This window comes from Mesitornis unicolor, unplaced genomic scaffold, assembly GCF_000695765.1.
Source record: "Mesitornis unicolor isolate BGI_N332 unplaced genomic scaffold, ASM69576v1 scaffold15375, whole genome shotgun sequence".
NCBI lineage: Eukaryota > Metazoa > Chordata > Aves > Mesitornithiformes > Mesitornithidae > Mesitornis > Mesitornis unicolor.
This window is the reverse complement of record NW_010185012.1, coordinates 106,922-114,279: the sequence shown is the minus strand read 5'-3', so window position 1 is coordinate 114,279 and position 7,358 is coordinate 106,922. Positions and strand designations below refer to the sequence as shown.

Here is a 7,358-nt window from a genome sequence, read left to right as displayed (position 1 = left end):
TGGGATGGAGCTGCAGCAGGGCTTAAGTCGTGGTCCGGGCCAACCAAGCCCAGCCGGGCAGGGCCAGGGCCGGGGCCGCGCCACCTGCGCCTGGGGCTGCGCTGGTCAGGGCCAATGTTAGAGAGAGAGCGAGGCATGCCCTGCACCCCCCTTAAATACATGAATTCCCAGGGGCACTGATTGGCTTGGCCCTGGTCAGAGGTGGGTCTGAAAAAGGAAAAGGGGGAGCTTTTCAGGTAGCTTCTTAACAGGCCATCTCCATAGCCCTTCACCCGTTACCAAAGACACAACCAAAAACCCCTCACAGAAAAACCCAATACAATCTGTGTGCCAGAGTATGAAAGTTGTTTCATTGTCTCCTTAGAAAACTGTTGCTGTGCAAGCCCAAGCTAAACTAACTGACAAGGATTATCAAATGCTGTATTACTGATCACTGTGGGACACTTAACACCTTCTGTTAAGTTGTTTCTTACCTACTCTGTTCATGTTTTTTCTCCCAGCACTTGTCTCTTATGCCTGTCAGTGCTTGTACAGATGAACATACTGGACTTCCTGGGTTGTATACATCAAATACTGAATAATTTAGTAAAAAGCATAATTTAATATTCATGGAAACCTGACCACAGCTACAGCTCGCTGAGACAGGATGCTTCCTTCTACTAAGGACAGAGCAAAACTTTTCCTGACACTGCTTATGTACATTTCTCATTCAGGAAAGCTGCTTTGTAGTACAGACCTCGCATAACAGTTGGGCCAGAACCACTCCTCTGAGCATGCTTCTCCAGAATGCCTTCTGCATCCTAACAGGCCACCTCAGCAGAACATATTATTGGAGTGTATGCCAGAAAGCTACGGTAAACTTCAAGAAGGTGATGTGTAGTGTATAAATCCTTCATTTTGAAATTCAGATTTACTTTAGAAATAGTTGTGTGCATATAGTAGCTGAGGTAGAGAATCATGCTGGTTGCTTAAAACAGACAGTTTGTGCAAGCTCCAAGGGTAGGTTAGTGCTGCTAAATCAGTACTGACATCTGGAGCCCACCCTGCTTTTCCTGGGGGTGGTGGGGATTATTTGTGGGAAGTGCTATTTGTTAGACATTAGGAAGAACTGCAGCAGACAATGCCTGTCTGGATGGATAACAGGAGGCTGCAGTGTATCTGATCTTTACTGTTTGGAATGATGTTATCTGACTGGCTAAAGATAGTTGTGATAGAATGAAGAAAAGTGGATAATATAAATGATTCACAGTCAAAAGTATTGTTTCTGCTTGGACAGTTGACATACCTGGAAAACTGGAAAGGATTTACATGCAGAAACCCTTTGTCAAGCTTAAAAGAAAATCTGCAATCTTCAAGTTAAATTCAGAAAGATTATCTATTCATCCATCAGCCTGTGAGAGGAAAAAGGGTTGGTACCTGTGGTTTTAGGGAGAGTTGAGATACAGGACAGAGAAAGATGGAATCGTCTGTGGAACACTGATGTTAGTTGGAGGTCCACAGGCATCATGGAGGTGACAGGAACCGCACGTCATAATCATCCTTTCCAGCTATCCTCTGACTGGTTTTAGTATATTACAGACTGGGCTTTCTTAGAAAGGAAGCAGAAGTTGCTCATGGGAATCCACCAGCATGGAAAACATGCATGTGTGTGTGCTCAGGACAGATGTATGTTTCTTCTTCTCAACCCTCTTCTGTAAGAGCATTAGTAACTTCTTCCCAAAAACTCTTGGAGATCCCTTGCTAGCTGGAGTTGGTAGCTTTTTGGACTTCATTTGGCTGTCATCTCCCTCCAGCTGATGACTAATTCCCATGAAGAACTGAACACTGAAGTCTTTATAATATTAATGGTCATAACGTACCGATCTTAACAGTGAAAAGGTTTACTCAAAGGAGCTAAGTAGGGACAGTATTTCTTAAATTAAAGATGTACAGGCTTAAAAATAATAAAACATAGTAGTAGGCCAAGGACGCATGAAAAAATATTTTCAGTGTGTGTGTATATAGGAAGTTGCTTAAAAGAAAGTATTGAAATGAGACTGCTGTTCCTTTTGCACAGTGACTTGCAGTGGATGCACTGTAACCATTTTTTCTTAGCTAAGCAGTTCCTCTGGGGTGGTGCTCTGTGCACAGTAGGAAAAAGCTGATGGTGTTTTGGACAACAAGAAACCACATCCGTAAGAGGTGTAACTGCCTCGTTTCATGCCCATACAGAGCAAACGTTGGTATCGTGGGAACTTGTCAAGTACCATGCTGTCTTTCACTGTTTGTTGGTACTGACTCCTTTCATCAGCACATCCTATACTGACCTCGGTCATTTGTGGCAAAAGCAGCACGTTGTCTCAGTTGGAATGTGAGTGGTGAAGAGAAGTACATTAAAAGAATTTCCTGCAAGCAAATGCTGAAATAAACGGGTCTCAGAGCCTGAATATATGAAAGGGCTGGGCTGTGTTTATCTTCTTCCTTGCAAGCACAACCAGTAATTTATTGTGATGGGTGGGGAATTAAGCGTTATCATTCCTACCTTCCTCTCTGTTGATGATTTTTGTGCCTAAAAGCACAACCATGTAATTCATTGAAGTGTTATTCAAGGGAGTTACTTACAGGATCTCCTGTGGGGACTGGGCAGAAATCTCCATAAGCAGACCTGCAGGCAATAGAGAAAGGTTTTGGGTTTTTGTTTTTAAATTTATGTCCATGGTTTCACCCCATCTGCCTCCCACCTTTTGCTGCTGCAAAACAGCTTTAAAGGAGGAGAAAAGAAGTCCAAAGACAACAGTGATTATATCACCACCTATGGTAGATGAGAGGGTAGGTAATGAGTGGTGGCACTGAGGCAAGAGAGGGCTGGATTTTGGATTTCTCTTCTGTTTAAACCAGTTGATTTATGCATTTTTCTACAGGCTGAAGACCAGGACCTCTGTCTTGGAGTGGATTGGGTTACTCCACTTCACTTCATTGGTATTCATGTGCACACCTGCATGTGTTGCTCATCCAGAGTAAAGAATGAGAGGGAATCTGCTTGAAGCTTGAGAGCTGATGCCTTGTCTGGCTGGGCTCTGTGAATGATCTCCCCTGTCATTTTGGGGAAAGGGTGAAGGCATTGTTTGACTTTCCACCTGCAATTTTTTGAAAAATAGCGTTTTGTTCCCCTCACAGGAAACATAGAAATGCTTTCAAAATAATAATGTTATTTTTAAAATTTTTCTTGTAGACCTGTAATAATGTTCCAGCTCTAAGCTCGAATTGTTTCATGTACCTAATCAGTGCAAGCTTAGAGCAGAACTCCCGCCTTCAAGTTTTACTCATAATTACTTGTAGCTCCTGTTGAGAAGGGAATAAAGACCAGAAATAAATGACTGGTCAGGTTAGATGGCATTGTGAAGCACTAGAATAGCTTGTGTAAGGAGGCTGTGGAGTCACCAGTACTTGGAACTTTGCAGTAAATATCGTATCATTCAGGAGTTTAACCCTGTCTGTGGTACTCAGAGGGCTTTTGAGTAGTCCAAAGAAGATAATAGACTTGCTTTTCTTAGTTACCTGTTCTATGGATAATGTTTAGGAGGTGCACCTAGTAGAAGTAGTCTAAAAATCTGGAAAGTTAGTAACTTACTGTAAGTCTTTCTTTCACAGACAGGAATGGACTGAACTACACTATCTGTCAGTCTGTCTTTAGCCTTATTTTTACATACATTTTTTCAAAATGCTCTCCCCAGTCTTCTCTGCAATGTACTCATTCATCACACAGCCACTCGCCCTGCCTGGTCTTTGAAATGGTGGTCACAGCTTGCCCGCTTGTTTTTCTTCTCGTTTGTATTGGAGATACAGGAATTTTCTGAGTTCTATTTCATGGAGTTGCCTTGATACATAGGTGAAAGAAAATGAAGAATGTCAGAGGGAAACAATTCTATTGCTCTTTAAAACAGCTTATGTACTTACTTGAGATCTTCAAATTATTGTACTTACTGAGTCAGTACATAACTGTGCTTTTAGTTGCATTTTAAAATAGGCTTTTTATGGTTAATCTTGTGAACAAATGTTTCCATGGCTTATCAAGAATAGTTGGCTAAAGGAATTACTAACAACTTCTATGGAAGAACAGTGCTAACCGTTTTAATGACTAATTCTTGCAAAATTTTGAGGTGGAAAATGACAAGTCTCAGTAAACTCTGTGTGTGTTTCCTTTCTTTCCTTAGATGTTTTTCATATAGCTAGTTATAGTTCAGGTCAGCCTTAGAGATTTATTCTTTTAAGTTATTGGTTCTGTTAGTGCAGGCACTGAGGCTTGAAGGGCCAGGAAGCAGTCTGTTCTTGCAGGAGGTCGGGGCCATTCAGTGTAGCAGGATGAGGGGGTTTTTAATTTCAAAAAGGTAGAAAACGTCAAAATTCTTAAGCAGACAGAATATCTGTATTAGACATTTGAAGGTTCCTGTCATCAGCGTCTTCTGAAGCTGGTTGTAACATACTGCAAGGACTCTGCCTTCCCAGCAGGGACGAGATTTCTCTTGGGTTTTCCCCCTCCTTTGCATTAGTTTTGTGGAAGTGTCACTTGAGGAGCTGCTTTGCGAGGTACAAACCCCCATGATGTGGATGAATGTGAATTTACTAGCTCAGTTGTGATGTTCAAACTCCAAAACCTCATGAAAGGAGATGGGGTAAAGCCTTGGAAATCTTGGACCAGCCCTGGTTGGAAGCAAAATATTTTTTTTCCCCACATATAAATTGGTTTTAGTTATACAGTCTGACTGGTGTACAAAGAGAAGGAAACTTGCACTGATCATCTACACTGTGAAGGAGGGAAGGAGAACGTGTGTGTGAGTGACCTTGTGCTGCTGAGCCACCACAGCAGGTTTCTGGGTAATAAATTTCTGTGGCAGGTTGTGGAAGTGAGCTGGTGGCATCATGCAAGAGCAGTGCTGAGTGACACCACTTATCATTGCTTGAGAACCACAACAAGAAAGGAGGCTGGGAAGAAGGGGAAAGAAAAAGTAGAGAAGATGAGGAGAAGAAACAGGTTAAGAAGTTAAAAGGCTGTCAGATGGTATTCATTGTACTTATTACAGAGATGTTTAGTGCCTACTTTGTGTTTCTGCAGCAACTGCATGAGCACGTCAGTGACAAATGAGGATGCAGGGTGAGGAATAGGGACCTATTTCTGTAGCATTTAATCAAGCAAAAGTTCTGTATAGGTAAAGCCTGAAGAATCAAACAACATGTAGAAATATTTTTGTCTATACTTTTTTGGAATGGATTTGTGACTGAAAATATGTAACTGAAGAGCTCTGTACATGTGGCACACCTATATAGTGAGATTTGTGATGAGTTACTGTTTTGTTCAAATTCCTTACAAAAAGACAAAAAAACCCCCCACATGTGAAGTGGAATGGCTTTGAAGTTGTTTTCTATCAGGTAAAGTTGGCTTTTTCTTCAAGAGGGCCTCGCAGTCACAGAATCACAGAATCACAGAATCACAGAATCACAGAACATTAAGGACTGGAAGGGACCTCAAAAGATCATCTAGTCCAATCCCCCTGCCGGAGCAGGAACACCTAGATGAGGTTACACAGGAAGGCGTCCAGGCGGGTTTTGAATGTCTCCAGAGAAGGAGACTCCACAACCTCTCTGGGCAGCCTGTTCCAGTGCTCTGTCACCCTCACTGAGAAGAAGTTTCTTCTCAAATTGAAGTGGAACCTCCTGTGTTCCAGCTTGTGCCCATTACCCCTTGTCCTATCATTGTTTGTCACCGAGAAGAGCCTGGCTCCATCCTCGTGACACTCACCCTTTAAATATTTATAAACATGAATGAGGTCTCCCCTCAGTCTCCTCTTCTGCAAACTAAAGAGACCCAGCTCCCTCAGCTGTTCCTCATAAGGGAGATGCTCCACTCCCTTAATCATCTTTGTAGCACCATCTCTACGTATTTGTTTTAGGGTACAGCTTTAATGGCAGTAGAGGTTAAAAAAGAGAAAATCCCATCTGACAGTTATTTCTCCTCTTAGCTCGGTTCCCAGTTAAGCAAAAGACAAACTAATCTTGTCACTTAACATTTTTTCTTTTCTCTGTGTTCTGCCCCAGGATGTGACTGTAGATTCTGTAAAGGTTTGCAAATTACAGTGTATTTTTTTCCCCCAATTACTATGCAATTTTCTTGTGTTTTGGGCAGTGGAAGGCTTTTGTTTCCAATACAAATCTAATAGAAAGCTACACCCTTGGAAAGATGTAAAATTGTGAATGTGTGTCACAAGGCAGCTCCTAGCAGGGGAAGTCTGGAAGCGCAGCTGTGTGTGCACTTCCGTATCTCTACGGCTTTCTTGCTGAGATGTGAACATCTTTGCTTTCGTTGGGAAATTGGTTTCCAGCCAGTGAAATCATTGTGCAGTTAACTTTAGGTCTCTCTCCACATCTCTGACTTGTTTTGATGCATAATAACATATATTGAATAATATGTGCTCCTGCCATGGTAGCAGTTACCTGCCCTGATCAGAAATTAACAGGGTGACTGACAAGTCAGTCATTTATCCATATCATAAACATGGTTTTAACATATTAAGATAATGTTATTTGAATAGAGATTGTCTGATAGTCTGGCTGTAACATTACTAGATAAAATTCATTCATGTCACTAATGCCTGTTCTCCAGTGTACAGCACAATGTCATCTAAAAGCTTCGGGCAATTAATTTCGCTAATGATGACTGAAAATGTAGATGACTTGTTCCTAGCTGTTTGCTGGTTTTGGTCAGTAGTTGAGGCCAGTAGGGGACCTAAATTGCAAGGATTTCAGACGAGTCTCAAATACTGGCCTGGTTTTGATCTTCCCTGAGGTGAGTGAGGATTTGTGGTGCTTTCGGGCTTGCCTGAAGCCAGGACAGCATCTCAGATGCCTCCGCCTTCTAGCAGAGCCATTCATATGGCACAGATATGCTCTGAGAAGGGGATATGTTTCACTTAACAAATAATAACCCCTCATGTTTGATCTTTGCTTTGGTGCAGAAGTTTTGTGATAGCTTTGACAGGAAGCAAACGTGTCCCTTAACTCCTCATCTTTCCATTTTGACAGACAGCTCTCATTAGTCCCATGGTCTTCCTGGACATGAGTTGCTTGAGGGTTGCTTGAGGAGAGCCACTGCTTTTAGTTTTTCTTTTTCCATCTCCATGGAGATAGAGCTATCTGAGCTTGTTGGCTTTACTGACTCACCTTTATTTCCTATGCCTCAGACTTTGCTAAATAAAGGTTTAATTCACAAGTCTTGTGGTCAGCCTTATAGTTACAAGCAAAACAAATACAAAGCCCGCTTCTTGCCTGTGTTTGATAATGGCATGAGCAAACAGGAAGGTGAGAGCTGTATGACAGTCACTAGG

General features: G+C 42.0%; 1 protein-coding gene across 1 annotated transcript in view; it reads left to right on the top strand.

Annotated features, from left to right (window-relative positions):
• AGPAT4 (1-acylglycerol-3-phosphate O-acyltransferase 4) overlaps positions 1 to 7,358 on the top strand; it is a 61,866-nt gene that overhangs the window by 23,100 nt on the left and 31,408 nt on the right. The gene's annotated exons all lie outside the window — the stretch shown is intronic.